The 21,306-nt window shown below is 50.3% G+C and overlaps 1 pseudogene; it reads left to right on the top strand.

The window, feature by feature from the left end:
• The window catches only part of LOC147823196 (polycomb protein EED pseudogene), a 34,339-nt pseudogene that overhangs the window by 11,564 nt on the left and 1,469 nt on the right, over window positions 1-21,306 (top strand).

Genomic DNA, 21,306 nt, shown 5'->3' with positions numbered 1-21,306 from the left:
CCACCCCTCCTTCCTGGAATGGATGCAGAAACCCTTCCGGGTGCATAAGCTGATCCAAGGGCAAATGCAGTGCTCCAGCCAAGCTAGTCAAGGTCACCCCAAGGTCAGCAGCACAAGCAGTAGAAAGGAAGGAGCCCTTTCTTCCGGCTGGGCTTGGAGAGCTGGAAGAATGTAAATCCAGGCAGGCTGGCTGGCTCCCTTGGAAAACCACCCACTCAAGAAGGAACCCAACCAGGAAAAGCACGGGCAGGAGAAGCCGATAAGCCAGTTTGAGCTGGGACCTGGATGGTACAGGAAACATATTTATTCCACTTTATCTTATTTCTTTACTTTGGTGCTGGTGACACATTCAATGTTTAAATCTGATTTTGCTTAGAGCTAATACATTCTCAAATCTGACTTCTGCTGCAAGTGTTGCCATGAACTGTTTTCAGGAACTCCTGTTATTTGTGGGTTGGCTCTTTGATATCTCTCTTTCACATTTATTCTATTCTTTCATTTTCATTTCTTTATCTTTTGCTTTTGTGTTCTAGGAAACTTATCTTCAGTTTGTCTTTTACTCATTCATTCAGTTTCCTGCCGTGCCCATGTGCAAGTTGTGACTTCCATTTTAGAATTTAAGTGAATAACCATGGTTTCCAGTCTAATACAATTTTTATTCTATTTGGATAGTTTCTTTTTTTATCATGTGGCTGACTGTACTCACACAGAGGTAAATTTTTTCCAGCATGTGGCACACAGTTTGATACCTAAATAAAAAATGAAGCTGTCATTCATTTTCTTGATCAACAGTGGCCCTGATCATATTAAGTCCCTTTAGACTGCCTTGTCTTTAGCACCTACCACCCAAGATAATATGTGTATTCAACCAAGACATACACTGATGGCTGGCTCAAGAATAATTGTGAACATGTAAAAGATGAATGAGGACAGGTAATGTTGGTGTGTTCGAAGACTTCTCAGAAGGTAAATCTAGCACCAAAAGGTAAGCAGTCCAAGGGCATTGACCAAGAGCTATCAGAAATGCATACAGGACTGAGAGCCAAATGAACTGCTCAGTAGCAGGTGTGTGCTCTAGAGCCAGAGCCAGGGGTCAGCAAGGGCAGATTGCCCAGTGTTTCAACAATCAGATGTGACCACAGATGACTAAGGATTGGATGGAACTATGAAGAAGGGTACGATTCGGAAAGGAGGGGAGCTATGGACCCTTCTTCCAAGAGCTTTCCTCTGGGATCAGATTGTTCCACCTGAGCAGTCAGCACCGTTCCATCCCTCAAAGATTTCAGGACTTTAATAAATGATTGAAAAGCCCCAGCCCATCTGCTAGTCCTCCACCCTCAAACAAAGGTGCAGCAATCCTGGCTGTGGGATTCCCTGGGATTTGCTCTCTTGAATCTCTGTTTGATCCCTGGGAACACTCTTAGCCATCGAATTACTGGGCTTCTCTTATACCTGGAAAGACGCTGACATCAATAAAACTTTGTTATTGAGAGCAAAGACACAGCCTATGACTCAAAGAATGCACTCTTGGGGAGACTTCAGATGCCCTAATTCCTTTCGTCTCTAGTCACTTTCAGCTTCTCACTACACAAATTGTTCCAATGCACCCAACCTTCAGGTTATCCCCAGGTAGAGAACCTATGGAGGTCCAGGGTACAGATGAAAACCCCAGAAAGCAACCATCCAAAAGGGGTAACACTGATGCCAAGGGAACAGCTGTGTCAGAAAGGATGTGTGCTCGCTGCCCGCCCCCTGGGGACACTTTCTTCATCCCTTGACAGATGTCATCCAACTCTGCTGCCTGATGTCCCAGGCCCAGAAACCCACGTTGTGTTCGTACCATCTGCAAAGATGGCAGCAGGACTAAGTGCCAAGCAACTCATGTTTAACAAACTTATGCTTAGGCCCCTGTGCTGCCTCACAGAGGGAGACAACAGTGGGAAGGGAAGGAGCACAAGCAGGGACAAAGAGGGGCCAGGGAGAGAAAGGGTGGCACCATCATAGTGTTCAGCTGGAGTCATTTTCCTCCCCTCTTAGTGGCATCCAAGTCTTGTGCCCTGGGGTAATGCCACAGCGGTGGCCCCAGAATTCCCAGGGTTCTTCTCATTGAGCCCCTCCCTGAGGGTTGACTAAGCATGTCTGAGGGAGGCCTGAACATCTCTATTTTTTTAAAGCCTCAGATTATTTTTAAGTAGCTCCAGGTTGAAATTCATTTCCTTAGACAGCTCTGAGCTAGGCCACCCCCACCCCTGGTGGTTAGCAATTCCTGGAAGCAGATCACTCCCGGTCCTCTGTGTTTCTACTCTGCTTTCTTGCTCTTCCCAAGTTCGGTCACTCTCAGGGGTCACCTGAGGCCTGGGTCTGCTCCTCAGCTCCCAGCCAGCTTGTCCCCTTTGTTGTGAGCCAGCCAAGATGCTGACAGGAACAAAAATGACTTGTTTTTGAGAGTACAGATACAAGCTATGAGTCAGAGGACGCACACATGTTCACAGAGGGAGACTCTCATATCCGACCTATATCCTCTGTCCACAGAGAGTCACGTTGCTACTCTAACCGCACCACTAATTCCGAAAGATGGGGACTCCACACGGCCTGCAGGTCAATATCACTGATGGGCCCAGGGGCCTGGAAGGTGTTCGCCCTCCAGTTCCTGTCACCACCATTTCTCCTGGCAGCAGTGGCAAAAGCCCATGAGTAGGACCGTGTTGCTGCAGGTGACGTTCTCGATTCATACACTGTCGTAAGTGCTGGTTTTAAAGAGGAGATTCGTGGGCCCCACAGAAACATATTCTGAATATCGAGGTGGGGCCAGGAAATCTGTGTTTTGAGCAAGAAGGCCCAGGTAACTCTACGCAAGGCTGGTGTGTGAACTTTACACATTTGGAACGGAAACCCTGAAAAGGAAAAGTACCAGAGAAGGGACTGACGTCCTCCCAGGCCATTGCTGCCTTTCTTCGTGAGATCATGGCAGGTCCCCTGCTGCTGTGCCCGCCACCCACTTCACTTCACTCTCCTCCCCACCGTCTTCCTTAAGAAACCTTTTTCCCCGCCAGAATTCTAGTCTGTCTTTTCTTAAGCTAGCAGTGAACCTTACTTGGGGGTCCTGTTCTAGACATTTGAGCAGAGAGGACACAGTGAGGAGACAGGACAGGGCCAGGATTCCATGGGCATGGAAGAGTCAGTGTTGAGAGAAAAGCCCGGCCTTGGAGCATGGCTAATTTGTGCACCTGTTATGTCATTGAGAACTAAAGTATTAAGTTATAACTCACCCTTGGGGCTCTTTCCCAGTAAACCTGGGCAGTAGAATCAAAAGACCCAGATCAAGGGCCGGGGATTTAGCTCAGTGGTTTCAACCCCTGCTGCGCAAGCGCAAGGACCCGAGTTTGATTCCCAGTACCAAACAAATAAAAAGAATTTGAGGAAAAGACCCGGATCTAAGTCAGGCCTGTCATACATCACCACCATCCTTTATCGAGGCTCCATCATTATTGGCTGTGGGACCTTGAGCAAATTATTGAGCTTTTCTGCGACTTAGTTCCCTTGTCTATGAAACGAGGGTGATTCTCTAACAACGTTACTCTTAGTTTGGATGAGATGAAACCCTTAAAGTAGCTAGCACAGTTTTTGGTACATAGAAGGCAATCAAAAATAAAAAGCCACCCTGGATATTATTAAAAATATAAATCTGAAATGTACACCTTCCCCCACTTACCTTCTCTTGCTACTCTAGGGAACAGTCGACCTGAATTGCTTATCAGACTCACCCCGTCTTCATCACCAGCTCAGGAGCTGTGGGACCTTCCCAGGTCTGGGCTTCCTTCTCAGTGGACAACGACCCCCTCACCAAGCTTTGACAGAGACCTAGTACAAAGATGTGTGGAAGAAGCCCGGCACTGTGCGCCTGTCCCTGCTGGCCGCAACTCCCCCTTCCATGCTCCTTCCTCAGGCTGCCATATTGCCTGTGGCATCTTTGCAAGTATTTCCTCTACCTGAATTGCTCCTTCCCCTTTTTCTGCTTGTTGGAATTGTTCCCAAAGTGGTCTTCATCCTACTCTAGCCCCACTAGACAAGATGCTCAGATAAGCCACCCTGCATTAACCAATAGAGTATTTTCGAGTCTATTGTGTTTTGGGGATCCAGAGACCATTAAATTCTATGCCCTGAGCTCCAGAAAATCAGCCTACTCAGCACAGAATATGTAACTGTAATGCTATGAGATGAGAGGAAAGATAGAAGTCAGTCTAGAGTGCTGGCCAACACAGAAGAGGAGGCTCTCCATCTGACGGGGGCGCTGGGGAAGCCTTCCCAGAGAGAAGGGTCTTCTGTCTGACCTGGAAGGATGACTGCTCTTTGACAAGCAGAGAAGGAAGAGCCTGGGACTGACTCGAAGAAGACCCAGCAGGGCTGAGGCCAATGGGGAGCTGGGAGGAGGTGGAGACAGAGCTGGAAATGTAGGAGGGGCCAAGGATGTGAACAACCCAGGCTCCGGCTAGGGAGAGTTCTAGAAGAAGGCTCCATTCCATCCCTCTCAGACACCAGCTGGAAGGTCTGGTGCTTTCTGGGGAAGGTTGCCATTTAGAAGAAACTTTCACTAGCATCTTATACCCATCCGTCTCTCTGCAAGAGCCAGAGGCCAACAACTGCAGGGCAGAGGCAAAGGCTTATTCCTGGCTTTCTAGAATATACTCCTGGCCAGAGGTTGTTGCTGCTCTCCACCTTCAGCTTGGCCTTAATCCCTGCCCAACATCACTACCCTCCGCACCACAGGCCCGCTGGCTGTGGATGCTCAGCTCCTGGACTTGGCAGACAGGGCCAGGAGGCCTCATGGAGAGCTCTCCACTATTGGCCCCATGTTCCCCAGGCTCGGGCACAGCACCCCTTCCTCGGTGCCTGAAATCTCCTTCAGGCAACCCACTCTCTGGTAGGGTCTGACTGCTGCCACTCTATCTCCTTTCACGGGCCCCCAGCTCCCCAAACACACACCCACTCACATGGCCAACAAACTCTATCCCAGCCAACTTCGACTCACCCTGTGAGTCCAATCAAATGCCACTGCTCTCAGCAAAACCTCCCTTGCCCACTCTTCTGGCCCAGGTGGCAAATCACTCTCTTCTGGTCTCATAGCACTCTCTCCCATCCCATAATAGCATTGTCCTGCTGTGCAGCAACACATCTGGCCAGGTGTCTGTGCCCCCAGTGGAACGGAGCTCCTTCAGCCCCGTGCTGGAAACTCACACAGCCCTGTCCTCAGCACCCAGGATGAAGTCCGGTTGGTGGAGACTCATTTCCTGGTGGTCTTCAAGGCTGAATTGGAAGCTTTGTGGGATAAGGATTGTCTTTGCCTTGTTTGGTGCCATATCCTCGGCACCAGTTCAGTTCGAGGTATGTAGAAGGCACTCAATAAAAATCGGTTATCAGAGAGACAGAGAGAAGAGAGGCTCCCAAGTCTAGAAGTGCACACAAGGAAGGATGAAGAGAGACAGCAGTTAACTGACTGTTTCAATGTAGAACCAATATAGCTAACAGAGAGGATTTTGAACATGCCGTTCAGACACGAAGAAGACACATACAAAGAGGATAAAATCTGAAAAGACAGATATGCCAATCACCTTGATATGATCAATACATATTTTTACATGTTTCGAAATATCACACTACATATGCCATAAATAGGTTCAATCACCATATGTCGGTTAGAATTTAAAAATATATTCCATGGAAAATTGGTGGAATTAATTTAACCAACTCAGTTTAATTTAGGGAAAGAGTTTTGATGAAGTTACTTGTTTCCTGAAACTTTGTTTCTTTGAAGATGGCCATGACTTTGGATATACCATGAGCACGTGTTCAACTCTTTTGGCACAAGCTGCAAGACATATGAGGATAAACAAACCAGTTTATAGATAGCAGGGAAGAGGATAAGATATTTATAACGATGATACTAACACAAGATAGAAAGCAGTGTCACGAAGATGGACAGAATCAGTCCTGCGAGAATTCAGGACAGAGGATGCTCCTGGCTCAGGGCATCTTCATGGAAGACAAGCTGCTGGACTGGAGATCCCATTGTTTTCCCACCCTGGCCTAGGCAGCCTCCTGGCTTGGTCCCTGGCTATACCTAATTGAAGAGTGGACACCTGTCTTCAGCTTCAGGCTTGGGACTTCAGAGCGTTGCTCAGCCTTTGCTGGCCCCTTCAGTTCATCAAGACAAGAAGCCTCCGGAGCAGTATAGTTGGGCAGCTCTGCACACTGCTCCGAGATTCACAGAAAGGTAGGTTGGGAAAGAGAACAGGCTACAGGGGCACCAAAAAAAGCAGAGAGGAATGGCCAGGTGGCCGCAGATAGGAAAAGGCTAGGGCAGTGGTGGCGAACCTACGGCTGTTTATATCATTGAAAGCTCTAAAAGGTTCGCCATCACTGGGGCGGGGACTGGCTTTCTGATGACTTCTGCCCCAGTTCCCGCCCTTCTGCAACCTGCAGCAGCTTCCACCCAAAGGTATTCTGAGACACTCCAGGCTCTGTACAATCAACTCTCCCTTTTGGCTTCACTGGGTGGCTACACCTTGGTGAAGACTGTAAGTATGAAGAGATGTGCCGTGATCAGGATGAGGGATGCCGGGGAAAGGACACGAAGATACAGTCTACTGGTGGGTTTCTACCCTGCCTGCCCTCACCATCAGCATAGCAAACCCAGAAGCTCCTCCATCTCCCCAGATCCAGCCAGCAGCATGGCCAGATAAAGGCAGCCCTCATGATTTGTGGGTGTCTGGAAGCCCAATCTTTGCAGAGCCTTGGGATAAACCAGCTACCTCTGTTTCAGAGAATGACTGGAACAGAAGACTGGACCAGAGGTGACCCACCCTTGCAACAGTGTCCAGAAGCCTCTGCACACATGTGTGGCTATGCATGTCCACTTGTGGATGGTAAGGAACTCACCAGTACATATGTAGATGTCCCTCAGTGCGTAGAGCTTGAAATCATGTCAGTGCATGCAAGCACTTCTCTTTGAAGGGAACTCATAGAGTCATCATTACAAAAAAAAAAAGTACACTAAGCCCCCACTTTCTGTTGGCTTTGAGGTCTACAAAAGTGCACACACGGCAACCTCTTTACAAAAACTTAACCCAGCTACTCTAAATCGAAGCACACCCTCAATGAAGGCTTGCGCTGTGTGGGAGGGCTCTGGGAGCGAAGGGATCTGCGGTGTTTCTCAGCACTAGGGGACTCTGACCCACGGCTGGCTGGCGGGGCCAGTGGGGGAAGGGAAAGCCAGGTTTTATGGGCCTCTGAATCATATGCAATTGGAGGAAGAGCTCTCTTTAAGAAATATATATATATATAATGATTACTAATATAAAATTATAGACATAAAATCAAGTCCAGGGCTTTGGAAAAGGCCAGAGCAAGAAAGAGACCTTTGAAGCTTTAGCTGCATTAGCCTCACAGGAAACAGACATGGGGGATGGGGAGACAGGAGCTTGAACTTCCACTTTGCTCTCCTTTCCTCTGCCTTTGTCCTGTACAAATTGAAGCCCAGAAGAATCATGGCTCCTCAAACATGCATTTCCCTGGCAGAAGCGATGCCTGAGCCCCCTGCAGCCCGAGAGGAGGCTGGACTGAGCCCTGGGCGCGGTAGACACCACCAGCCGGACTGCTGGGAAGGGAGAGGAGCGGCTTCTCTTCGATTCTTGCAATCCCTATAATCCAGATTCTCAAACTCTCTTATTTTGACCTTTTCAGTACTCCCTTTCACAGATCATCTGCATTTTTGGACCTCCAGGTCATGGAATCCTTTCTTTTATGGGGGACAAGGGCAGGCAGGAGACTCAGCTTTCTTCTTGCAGTGTAGCTAAGGGATTCAAAGCTCTGCCGTTTATTAGCTTAACCTTGGAAGAGTTATTTTAGCTTTCTCTCCGGCTTTTAGTTTCCTCTTCATAAAACTGAGATAAAGTTCAACCCCACCTCGTAAGATTATCACGAAAATGACTCAGGAAAAGTGTCTCCCCCAGAAGCACTTGTAAGGCAGGTTCATCCTGGGTCACCGTCACCAGGAGCCTGTGCGACCACCCCACAGCTACCGCTGTCGGTTGTAACTTCTGGTCTCCCATCGTCATGGGGACTGTGCCTTCTCCTCTGGAGAAGTCTCTCCCCTCACCCTCCTCTCTGAGGATCTCAAAACTTTTCTCAGACAGATGCCCTGCAGCAGCAGATAAGGAACTTGGTGCAATTCTCAGCATTTTACAGCCCAGAGGGCAGGGCCAAGACTTCAGAGAAAAGTAAAAACATATGTCTGCACGTGGCACTGCTTCCTGGCCCCTGGGACTACCGTCTGGGTGGGGACAAGCTGTAGCTGTCCCATGGAACACTTTGACTCTGCCCAGGGACTATGAAGGAGGAGGAGAAGGCAGCACATGGTGCAAGGAAAGTCCCCCACTACTGGACCTGCAGCAGAGTGTTCTGCCTCTTGCTCCAACTCAGTACAAACAGAAGGCTCTGAGCTCTGTGTTTGAGGACTGGCAGGCAAAGGGTCTGCAGCCCTGTCTACTCCTAGCTCTGCCACTGGCTAACACTGAGATTCAGTTCTGTCTGTAAAATCCAGGGTTGGACTGCATGCTGTCTAAGGTTCTTTTCTTTAACCTCTTCAGAAATTGCTTCATCCCAAAGTCGCTTGGAGGATAACCCTGAATGTGGCACCTCCTGCCAACCACAACAGTTTATGTGACCTCCCATCAAGCCCCAGAGAGGCTGGGATGGGCAGCTCTTGTCACCCCTGGCCATCCATGCACTCTGATGTCTATGAGCAATGGAGGTAGGTCCACAGGAGCAAGGAACTTGCTCAACATGCGCACATACGCACACGCACGCGCACACGGAACGGAGATGTTTCCATCTGAAGAGCGCCTTTTCCAGGAATTCTTTTTTGTATAATGACCATAGATACCTGCCCATTCCCAGTATAGGAATTCCCAAAGCTTTTCCTGTCTCCTGGGGAAAACAGTGAGGAACTCAGGATGAAACTACAGTACCAGAAATGTAGATATCTTCAGGAACTCCCTAACTCAGAGGTGTGAGATGCTGAAATCAGGAGAGAAAGTGTGGCAATACTTTGGTGCCTCTGATTTCCTTATGTTCTGCTTTGGCAGATGTGTGTGGCATGACCCTCACCTCACCCCGCCATAGATTCCTCTCCTGCCCAAGAATTCTAAATTGCTGCACGCGTTGAGCAAGAAAGTACAAAGGAAGACTGACTTGGCAAACCCCAGGGGACCTTAATGAAAGGAACATGTTTGGTAATAAATGTGTCACAGTGTGACCCCGGGCAAATGACTTGACCACGAAAAATCAAGGGTGATTACATCCTGTTCACACAGCCCCAGTTGCTGCCTTGCAGTGCTGAGCCTAGAGAGAAGCCAGTGGAGTCAGGCTTGCTTCCCCGAGTCCTGTCACAGCCACAGTCAGACAAGGAGGCTCTGGGACCTGGTCATCAGGCGGTGCTACCCACCTCCTGTGCTGTACGTATCTCTGGGTTTGTAGCCCAGGGCTGGACAAAGGGTGAAGATGCAGACCAAGGCGGTGATGACAGCCATTGCTTTCAGGCTCCTAGAACTATGGAGGAAGCCACCAGACTCCCAGAGATGACAAAGAATGCATTGAAAAAACACCCAGGAGCTCATGAGAAGAACAACACTAAGTGAAAATTAACATAGCGCAAGCTGCCCACTCAGTAAAGGATGGCAGGTGGTGATGTCAACTTGATTGGATCACAGGATGCCCAGGTGTCTGGTTAGGCATTATTTCTAGGTGTGGCTGCCAGGGTGTGGCTGGAAGATTAGCCCTGGAACCTGAGGACTGTGTGAAGTAGATGGCCCTTCCCTTCCCACTGGGGTGAGCATCATTCAATGTGTTGAGACACAAGGGTGAAGGAAGGGAGGACCCACCCTCCCTGCCCGACTGCTTGAGCTCAAACGTCCATCTTCTCCTACCCTGTGCTCAGACTTCCTGGTTCTCAGACCTTCAGCCCACACTGGAATCTATAACATTGGCCCCCTCCTCTCCAGCCTTTGAACTACCCCAGGCTTTCCCGGGTCTCTTGGGGGACTTCTCAGCCCCCATATTAGATGAGCAAATACCTTATTAGATAGATAGATGATAGATAGTCATTCAATTGATCCTATTTCTCTGGAGAATCCAAATGGAAGGATGAACTGGGTTAATCAAGGAAGGCTTCTCAGAAAAGGTGAGTTTTAAGCCTGGGAACAGACAAATAAGGAGAAAGGAGTCACCAGCTGGGATGAAACTGATGGGATTGGCAGTGGGTTAGCGGACAGCCCAGCCCAGGGCAGGCTCCGACTGGGGCCGGCACGGGCACAGCTCTCCCTGTGTGGAGCTTCACGAGCTCACCACACGGGGCTCCCAAGGCCTCGATCGCTCACCTCCTCCACAGAACAAGGAAGAAGGCCATCCAGCTAGGCCACGGAACCTTCGCACGAGCATCCTACATTTGGCAACCCTGGAAGTGTAGGAAGGAGTCCGAAGGCAGATCGGCATGGGTGATGCAGAACGCAAAGCACCCAGTCTGAGAGGAATTTGGGGATGTCAGCTGGCGCTGAGCAAACTCGAGGCCACCATGTGGGACCTGTCCCTGTAGAGCAGTCCCAGAGCAGAAGGTGACCTGCGCCGTGGCACAGTGAAACCAGCTGATGCAGCGAGGCAGAGTCTGTTGAAGGTGGGAGGGGCTCTAGAAAAGAGCTGCAGCTTTGAGGTGCGCAGCCTCCCTCCAGCGACAGACCTGCCCATGGGGCAGAGCAGGACCAGCCTCGGTGCCAGGCGTTACTCCAGTTCTCAGGCTCTGCAGCTGCCTCTTGCGTCTGGATCCAGACCAGCCTCTGTCTGAACGTGCTGCACAGAGAGAAGGAAGCAGCAAAGGCCCAAGGCAAGTCATCCAGGATTGCTCTGATTGGCACAGAGAAATGGCAGTAAGGCTTGGGAGACCCGAGTGATCTCCAGAACACAGATAAACTTTGGGGCCCTCCGGCCTGCCCTTGAGGAGGCCCTCACCGGCCTTTGCCCTGATATTTCCAGCAGTTTCCATCCAACTTTGCCAGTTCAAATGGCCGCCCAGGGTACATATAGGTATGGCAAGCGGGGAGCATGGTTACAGTTTGACACAGGGCGGGCCCTGGTACAGGCCGTACAACACGGTCCAGGGAAATCCCCGTAGAGAAGTGCCTCAGCTGTTTTCCCCATCACTTTGGGTGACTTTCCATTGCCACAGGCACCCTGCCCACCCCTCCCCAGGTCTCTTCTAAGAATCTGCTGCTCAGGTAGAGACCTGTCAGGCATGGGAATCAGAGAAGCAATAAGCCCAGTTCCTGAACTTGAGCAGCTACAGCTAAGTGGGAAGATGAAACTTACCACGTGCTTCAAGTAGAGATACCCCATGTGCACACGATGATCAGAAAATGGTGTCACCGAGAGCCAGGAGTGCCTCGGAAGCTAGGAACAGAGCTCTGGAGTGTAGGATGTGGTGGGCCATGGACAGAAACTGGAGAGAAATAAAGCTCCACTTGAGTTATAGGCTGTGCCAGGTATTTCCGCGCTGTTCTTTCTTTTCATCCTCCCAACCAAAGTGGCGGTGTCTTTATTCCCGTTTTGCAGATGGAGAAACAGAAGGATTCGTGTGAATTTAGACTCAACATGGTGGCTGATGAGAAATGTCTGCCAAACTTGGCATGACAGGAATGGCGATGAAGTAAAGTTGGCCTGGCCATGGTGTCCACAGTGCTGAAGAGAAAACTTCCATCTCCCTCTGCAGGTGCACGAACATCAGCCTTTGCCGCAAGACTGTCTGTTATTCACAGCTGGCCCCTGCCCGTCCATCCTCCCTCTTAGTCTGCTGGTGCTCAGGCTCTGTCCTGTCAGCTCCTCCCTGGGCCCCGAGTGGACGCCGTAATGAACTTCTACCAACAGCTGCAGCGCGGAGATGTTATCATCAGTATCACCCAGGCTGCGGCTATGACTGATGTACCAGTGTTCAGATTCAGAAAGCATTGATAATTATTCTAATTGTCTCTTTCTGCCTGCCTGTGGGTTTTTCCTACCTTTGTGATATCAGGAGTGAGGAGAGGGTGAAAGGGCAGCCTGGTCTTTCCAGAAGCGAGAGGTCAGGGAGCTTTCTCAGCCTCCCACCCAGCCTGGCGCTGAGTCTGAGTCTCCAGCTGCACCTTGATGGCGGTCTGAGCAATCTGCAGCTAGGGTGAGTCAGGCCAGAGGGGGGAATCGGAAGCATCTACCAGAGCACAGCCGCTGGGGGGTTCAGTCGGGGAATCCCTCAAGGGAACCGTGGACCCGTGCTGACCAAAGCCAGCTCGCAGGAAAACCCTGTCTTGCTACATGACTCCTGATTCATGGCTTTCCCCGCCTGGGGCCTGGCTCACGTGCTGCCTCGAAGCAGCATTGCCAGCTGCCTCGCATTGTGTTTTAAAAATCACCCTTGAATTCCTCAGAGAACAAACTCCCCCTGAGATGGAGAGACTAAAGTGTCAGACAGCAGGAAAGCCGTCCGTGGAAGCTCTGGTTAGGATCCAGCTTCCAGTGCCTCAAAGGGGTGGCCTGCTCAGATGTCCCCCAAATGCACCCACAAACACAAATCCTTCCAGTTCCAATCCATCCTGGAAGTCTTCATTGCACTCATATTAATATCACATCTTATTAAAATATGAACCATTCCTGGGGCTGGGAACCAACATTTGAGTACCCTGCGTGGGGGGCACCATGAAGTGTTTCCTTCCAGCTAATACTCTGCCACGTGCTTCCCCTGCCACTCTGCTAAGGGACAACAGAGTGTGGCCCCCACAGCCATACTGCCCAAGCTGACACCCTTCTTCAGGCATGGAACTGGGACCACCTCATCTTCCTGAACTCAGTTTCCCCAGCTGTAACGTGGGCTAAGTAGTGGAACTTACGTCACTATTGCGATTAAAGAAGCTAGTATGCATATGGCACTTAGAACCAGGCCTACAGCATTTCAAGAGTTGGCTCCTATTTCTTTTTTATTGTTTACTATAAGTAATACGTGACACTTATCAGTCACAGTCGTAGAAACAGATCTTAGAACTACAGGGAATGTGACTGTGGCGAACCCCCAGGGGCGGCCAGGACATTGTAGTTTCTCTCTTTCCCGGAGCAGCCCCATCTGAGGGCAGCATCCCTGCTACCTCCCTGTGTGGGCCGGTGAGGGAGGCCGCGCCCAGGCTGGGGCCGGGGAAGCAGGTCTGAGGAGTTCCAAGCCTCCTGGCTCTCTAGAGCATCCAGCACGATCCGCTCATCGAGTGGGTGACCCTGGGAGGGGAAAGCCAAGAGTAGAAGTCATGTAGCAGCTGCTTCCATCAAACATAATTTCCTGGGTGACTTTTTTTTCTGTTCCTCTGAATTTCAGAAGAAAACCATCTTCTACTCAGCCTTCAGAAGCCACATGTGTTACCAGCAACAGCAATTCCAGGGGCAGGGCTGTCTGCGTGTGATTGGCACTGTTCATCTTTCGTATTGGGAAAGGCAGGTGGCATGATACAGCCAACCAGCCGGGGAAGGCCCAGGGCTGCGCCCCCCATACAGGAATGCTCCAAGTTTCCTTAGATATTACCAGTTAAAACTCCAGGTGTTTTTCCTGAGAGGGTAAGACTTCAGTCATAACTTCTGTTTGGAAGTGTTCAGTTGGCCAGTTATCTTTAAGGAGATGGGCTTTGTCAGAAGGGAAACTATGATTAGACAGGGAGGGAGTAAGGAAGAGGGCATGCAGTGGGGGTGGATATGACCAGAACCTGTTATGGAAGTATGAAAACGTCGTGATGAAACTGAATGTTCTTTAGAGTCAATATGCACTAATAATGACTTTTTAGAAAAATATTTTTCTGTGGGGAAAAGGAGATAAGAGTGAAGATCTCAGAGAAGAAAACCACACAGAGGCTTTGAAAGCTAAAGAACTGATGAGTGGGTTGGGGGCGCAGGAAGAGAAAGAGCTGAGCCCAGTGCACGGGTCACCAAATCCAACCTGGGGACCCAGCAGTCACACTCAGCAGCAGGCCTGTCCCAATGATGAAGAAATCAGGTCCACCACTAGCTCTCCATATCCAATCCAGCGCTACCCCTCAAAACCACCTCTGTCTCACGGAGAAGAGAGGGAATGAGGTCACCCTGGCCCTTTGGGATCAGCTAGAGTGGAGGCGACAGTCACTATCCGGTCAGCAGATGAGATGGTGCATCTGACCAGCCCGGGAAAGCCCCACCCGGAAACGTCCTACACACCGAAGCGCCGCACGAGAGAAAACAACTTAGCAAAAAGGCACGGAGAGAGGCCAGTGTCACCCCTTAAGCCAGCCCCTGCTCACTTTCTGGAATCTGTGCTGAGAGTCACCCCCGTGACTCTGCCTGTGTCGCCTTCGGGCCCAGGCCACGTGCTAAGTAAGGGGATTCTGGAGATGGCAAAACTTGAGCCCCTTTCCTGCCCCTCCACTGCCTCTGCAACAGCTGGCCAGTGCTGCCAAGGAGGCAGAGGGGTTTCAGCAAAAAGACAGGTGTCAGGGACCAGGGACGAGCTTGCAAAGCCTCAGACACCTGCAGAGCTCTGAACCCACGTCAGCCTGTCTCCATCGAAAGGAAAGAAAGCAACAAGGGTGCCCCAACCAAATCACAGTGGCCAGAGCGGAAAATATAGCTCTGACACAGGCCGTTGGCTCTGGGGAAAATTCTGCCGATGAACCATATTGAGACTCGATGGTGTTTATCCCCCATGGTTGCTGACCTTGGGTTTTTTTCTTTTCTTTTTTTTTTGTTTCTCTCTTTTCCTATCTGGGAGGCAGTGGGTAATTTTCTTTCTTTGCACTGAGGGGCCTACTGGTTGCACAGCCATAGGCAGGGCACAGCCAAAGCAAGTGACTGAAAGTCATGGGGCTGTGGCTTTCTTCTGGAATTTTGAGAGGATGGCACAAAGGGAGAACTACGTTCTCACGACATTTTTTAACCTTTCAGACATTATTGAAGCAACGCTGTTTGTCTCAGTGTGGTGTTACAAGTAAGGGAATGAACCGATTACCAAGAGATCAAAGTTCCATTTCCTACTCTGTGGCTCAGGCGAGTCTTTTAAAAGACTCTGGACTTCAGTTTCCTCATCTTGAAAAGGAGAGGGATGTTATGAAAATAAACTAGTAAACAAATTCCAAAAGTCCTCCCCACTCTCGTAAGCATCTGACCTGGGGCTGAGTACTGACTCCGTACACCCTGGCCATCCTCATGTGAATGCGCAGGAAGAACCCTGTCTTTGCCATTCCCTACGGTGGCCGCAGGGACCAATAGCCTAAAACACCGAGGGCCCTTTGCAAACCTGGGAGATCCAAGCATATGAAGAGGGCTCTTTCTGCTTCCCATGGTAAATGCCATCAGAAGGCTTTGATTGTCCAGAACTGCAGCCATTCCGACATGCTAGCAACAGCCCTATAGTACAGCAGGAGTTTTGATGGACAGAAGAAAACTTTCTGAACACCAGGATGGCTAGACACAATGGAACCTTTACTTCAAATCTTCAGGAAAAGAACAAATAGTGCCAGGTTGGTTAGCCATTTCTTGAGGCCTGGTCCTAATGAGTCCTAGTTCCCTTCTAGTGAGAGAAATTTTTTGTAGGTTTCTCATGTAAGGGTTGGACCTTCTAATTTAAACTGGCTCATGTCCCACCCCCCAGCCTTAGTGGAATCTGGGGGGTGGCTTCCTGGAGGACGGCTTCAGAGGATGTGAGTTCATGGACAATGTATTCCAGAGAAGTGTGTTGGGAGGATGAGTGGACTGGGAAGTAGATGAAGTTTAGAATAAAGAATGGTTCAGTATTTTCCAAAAAAGGAAGTTCATTGAGCAGGTATGGCTACTCAGAGAAAGTCTTGCTCTCTCTACTTCCTGTCATCTTTTATTTTGCTCTTTATTTATATTTTGGTTTCTTCATATAAGAGAAACCATGTGAGGGAGAGGACGGGGGGGGGGTGGAGGGAAGGGAAAGGCGGCTGGAAAAGGAATTAAGATGTGTTCAGCACACACCCCACCTTGGCTGGCAACAAGGAATGGAATCACTGTGTACTGCAAACATGTACTCATAAAAAAAAGGTTTTTAAGTCTTGTTTTAATAAGAAACTTCATTGTATAGTTTATTTATTAAGGTCTAAATTTTAGGGTTAAATCAGGGTTCACATTTCTGCCTCCAACACTAACTGCATGCCCAACTCAAGCCCTCATTTTTACTCCTCTGTAAAATGAGAGTAACAATTGGATGAACTCTTGGGGTTCTGCAAAACTTAAAATGAAATAATAGAAATAAAGTGGCTGGCACACAGTAAGAAATCCAAGAGTGATAAAGGCAAACCAAGTGAGACATGGTGGATTGGGCACCAGCGGGCTCTAGGCTTGGGTCGAGATCTGTCAGCTCCGTGGCACACAATACATGGTCTCAGATAACTGGCGCCACTTAGTCATCAGTAGCTCCAGGAGTCAGACAAGCACACACACTCAACAGATCTGATTGCTTAAGCTCACCCTATTCAGTTTTCAGATGAATAAGATGTCTGCAAACCAGTGTGTTTCCCCAACCGAGTCACAAGGAAGGAAGATCCACAGGGGGCCCAAGGATCCCAGGCAGAGGGGGATTTTAGAGGGAAGCTGACTGAAAAGCTGTGCATGGCTGTGAATGTCCCAAGAAAACAAGGCCTGGCAAGGCTGCACCACAAGGTACGGGGGAAGATGAAAGAGGCCCTGGATAGGGGCTCGTGGCTGGATAGTAGGGGCATGGCAAGGAAGGAGAAATCCCTGGGTCCCACTCCTACCCTGGTTCTGGGGAAAGGTACAGGGCTCCTTCCTTGAGTCCAGTACCAGACCACAGTGGACCAACTCTTTCACATGTTCAGCGGGTCTGCGGCCTTACAGCATAGCAATACGTCGGCCACCTCTGCAATCCTCTGCAAGGGAGGAGAAGCAATCGAGGAACGGCTCCATTTCACAAGGTAGAAAATGGTCATGAGGGCTGGAGGATTTTTTTCTTTAAGATGAAATCTCAGTGGTGTTAAGTTGTTGGAGAAAGGCGCATGGAAGAGGCAGTGCTGGACTTGAAAGATTCAGTGGATGGGAAGGGAAAGGGAATGTTGTGGCAGGTCTTGAGCGGAGGCAAAGCACAAGCAAGTACAGGGCATCTTCTGACAATGGTGGGAGCCTCTTGCTTTGGCTGGCAACCTTGTGCAGAGGATCTGCGGGGAGGAAGGCCCTGAGGCCCATGGAGTGTGAACACCAAGCTAGACGGCTGGGCTCTGTTCTCGAAGTCTCTATGTGAAGGTTTGTGAGCATGAAATTCATACATTAGAAAGATGACCCTGGCTTGCTGAACTGCAGAAATCTAAAATGACTTTAATAACGTACTCTGTTTTCCAGGAGCCTGGGGGGTGGCGGGGACAGTGAGTGTAAGGGTTGACCTCAGTGTTGACAGCTGTGACTGGCAGTTGCAGTGAACCAGCACGTGGCCTTTAGCTCAGCAAGGGTGAGAAGTGCAGGGCACCGCAGCAGAGTCAATGTGAGGAGCCCGGAATCCCTTACACCGTTTTCACAGACGTAGCACTCAGTTACCGTAGCCCTGGCCACTTCTACCCCAGTTTTCCCGCCACTGCAGCCTATGTGGGAGCGAGCTCTGGCTTGGTGTGGCCTGCTGCACCTGGGCTCCCCTCCCATGCCATTTACTCTAAGCACCCTGACTTTCCCTGAAATGAAACAAAGCCCCCACCGTGGTCCTCGTGACCGGAAGTGCCTGTGTCCTTACACCACCTCCCGCGTGCTCCACCAAGGCCCTGCCTGGTGAGCCTCCAAGCTTCCACCTACGCAGAAAAGACCCAGCCAGTGGGGAGAGTCTGTATTCCACCACCTCACCAATCTTTGGATGTTCAAGGTCATCTTGCGAGGCCCGCAGGGGAAAGCAAAATCGTGGTGGTATCAACAGTCATAGCTGTTCTAGTAGTAGAGGCTGTAGTAACTGTAGTAGTCATAGTGTGGTTACAGTGGTAATAGTGTAAGCAATGGGGCATCGGGCTATTAGGCAGCCCGATGTGCCCAGCCCTGATGAGCATTTCTCCTCCTTTCTTCTAATCACCAGAAGATGGGCATTATTAATTCTTGCATCTTACAGATATGATAGGGCTTCCTCAAAGGAGGTGTATTCGAAGTTCTGGTTCTCAGTGGCAGAGCAAGGGGAGCCCAGCTGGCCCGGGCACCCTCCCCTTCTGCCTCCCCAGCTCCCAGCCCTGTGATCCCTAATGCATGACTTACATCTTGCAACCCTTTGATCAGATTTATGCCCTTCAGTGCAGGCGTCTTCTGGCTTTTGCACAGATGTTTGTGAGCTACTCTTTTAGGACTTGGAATAATATTTTCATGAAAACTCCCCCTCAATGTTGGTTTGTTCTCAGTCTTCAATGCAATGGGGTCAGACTATAAACAGCCCCAAACTCAGTTTGGGCTCTTGGGAACTGAGTTCTATGAAATTTACAAAGGAGACTTTCTCCTTCCTGCTAAACATATGACCAGGCTTGAGCAATACCTGAATAGACAAAATTGTCTTGGGTCATCTCCTATCAGACTGTACTCCCTCTCCCGGGACCCACCCTTCCCTGAGAGGTCCCTTTTCCTTCCTCTCTTAGGGACTCTAGGCCCTTCATTGAAACCGCTGTCTTTATGGCACTTAATCAAATGGCCTCAGCTGACCCCACCCAGCTCATCCCCAACCTGTGTAGAACTCAGCCTCCCCGGGGGCAGTGTACCGAAGAGGGTCCCTGCTTCCCTCCTCTAGTTTTTTCCCACCTCTGCATTTGACCCTCTGGCTCTCTGGAAGTTGACGATCATTTCATAAACAATTTTTCAGCAGCACAGATAAAGAAGAACTAATGGTTGCCCCTCAGGTAAACAGGCACTTCTAAGTTGGAGGTGGCCAGTGTACTCTGGCTCCACCCCTCTTCTGAAGGCCTTCAGCCCAACTTCTCCCTGGACTTTCCGAATGGAGCTGTGAATCTGCTGCTTCAGAGCCTGTGAGATGGGACTGGTTTTCACAGAGGTCAATATTGTTTCCAGTCTTAGGCATTCTTCCTCGCCTACTCTGCTGTTCCCCAGGGGACACAATGGAGGGGCTGGGGGACCTTAATGCCTCACAGTCTACAGCCTCAGATGGCCCCCCAGGACTGAAATAGCACCCAACCTGGCCTTCTTGTGCTCTGTCAGAGGAATCCAGCTCCCAAAGAAAAACCATCACCTCAGTCAGGACACACCCGGAAGCTTTCTCCTTGGCATCAACCTGCCCCACAGCAGGCATCAAAATGGCACCTACATTTCAGGGCACATTTTAGGTAGATCATTTCTCAAGAATATGAAGAAGGCCCTTCCGAAAGAGGTACACAGTGCTCTCTAGGGTTTTCCAGTAATATTCTTTCCTCACTGACACCATCAGTCAGTGTGGGAAATCTACTTCCGGAAGGCGGTCACTCCCTCCCACACCCACAGCCACGCTCTTGAGGAAAAGGCAGCATCATGTCCTCCTACCGCTTGGAGTCCCCCCCTGGTTTCCACTGCTCTCAGCACGCTTGACTCACAATGAAACTGCAACCTCAAAGTGCCGGGGCCAGGATGGCGAGAAGGAAATACAGGTGAACACACGCAAAAGCTGCCCAAAGGAAAGGTTTTGTCTCTCTTACAGAATGGCACTTCCAGTGCTGCGCAGGAGCTATGAACTGGAAGAGACCCAAGCGGATCTTGTCGCATGCTGACCTGGGAGTTTCAGCAGGGAGGGAAATTATGCATCAGAACCAAATGCACCAACTGACTCCTGCCAAGGCGGTACAGGGCGGGGGAGGAGGACATCACACCATTGTAGATTTGCAAAGCGTACTAGAAAGGCTGTTCTGACAAGCCTCCAACTTAGAAATGCAGAAAATGAGGCTGGGAATAAGAAGGAACTTGTCTGGGGTCTCGTGGTACAAGGATCAAAGCTGGAAGCCAAATCCTACATGCTGAGCCAGAGCTCTTTCTGCGAGGTGCTGGCTCCTCTGCCCCTGTAGTGTCCTCAGGACACTGGGGTGGGAACCTGTTCCATTCCAAGTCTTCAACTTCACAGACAAAGGCATCCAGCCAGCTCTAGTAGCTGAGCATCTGGTCAACCCAAGAACATGCTCACGGCATCTCAGAGGTGCCGGGAGTCCAGCTAAACACTGTGCACATTCCCGCCTCAGTCAGTCCTCCCAGAGCCAGCAGCTGTGATGTTCTCCGACCCTGCGCGACTATTGCAGCACAGGGGGACTCGGCAACTTCCCAGCTTCCCCCGGATGGCGAAGAGCAGAGCTGGGGTACAAATTCAGTCTGACTCCAGGGCCCATGCACTTGACCACCTCGCTCTGCTGCAGGGACAAATCCAAAGTTGGGGAGCATCTTACGGCCCCCAGCAACAGAACACTGGATCCAGGGCAGGGTTGGGGGAGCACAGGGGAAGGTGGATCTAGCCTCCGCTGCCTGAGGTCAGTGTGGTCTACCGCACGGCTCTTGGCCACTCTTTCAGCAAGCCGATCAGTCAGCTGCTTCCCAACCTCTGGCTGAGGCTCCTGACCGCGGGGTGCTTACTGAGAGCAATCTGGGAGTGTCCAAAAGCTGAAGCAGGGATTCCCTTTAAGAATCCGAAAGAGTAGCATTTCTTACAAAGCACAGAAGTGATCATCAAAAGAAGAATCAGAACCTTAGTGGGGTTCCTGGAGTTCATTGAACAATTTTGTGGTGTGTTATTCTGAATCACAGTGGAAGGTGGCCCCTCAGAAGCAGGAAGCAGAAAAGAAGAGGGTTAAATAAAAAGTGGAAGAGGCAGGTGCAGCCTCCATCAGCTGGCAGGGGAGACCGGCAGTGAGTCTATGCCCCCCTCCATGCCCAACCTGAGAACCCGGCCCTGGGGAAGGGTTTACAGTAAAAGCTGGGGTGCTGCAAGTCAGCCCCAAAACTCCCGTGGGCTCTGACTCGAAACCACAAAGCCCGTGAGGGAGGCGCTTTGGTTTCCATGACTACCATTTGCTCAGGGGAGCTGCTGAGCGGACCACACTGGCCCTTCTGAAAGTGAACAGACCTGGACTACTCCCTTATCCACCAGGGCCAGGTGCCCAGGGGTGGGTCCCCTGTGCCTCTCTGAGGCCGCACATTGATCATTCCTTATCATTCATCCCACCCAGAGATTTTTGTGAAGCCCTGAAGGGGTTTCTCAAAGGG

This window comes from Heterocephalus glaber, unplaced genomic scaffold (genome assembly GCF_053883595.1).
Source record: "Heterocephalus glaber isolate CG9 unplaced genomic scaffold, H.glaber_assembly_v1.0 deba00001600, whole genome shotgun sequence".
Taxonomy (NCBI): Eukaryota; Metazoa; Chordata; class Mammalia; order Rodentia; family Bathyergidae; genus Heterocephalus; species Heterocephalus glaber.
Note: the sequence above shows the minus strand (reverse complement) of the source record. Positions and strands in the feature narration are given on the sequence as shown.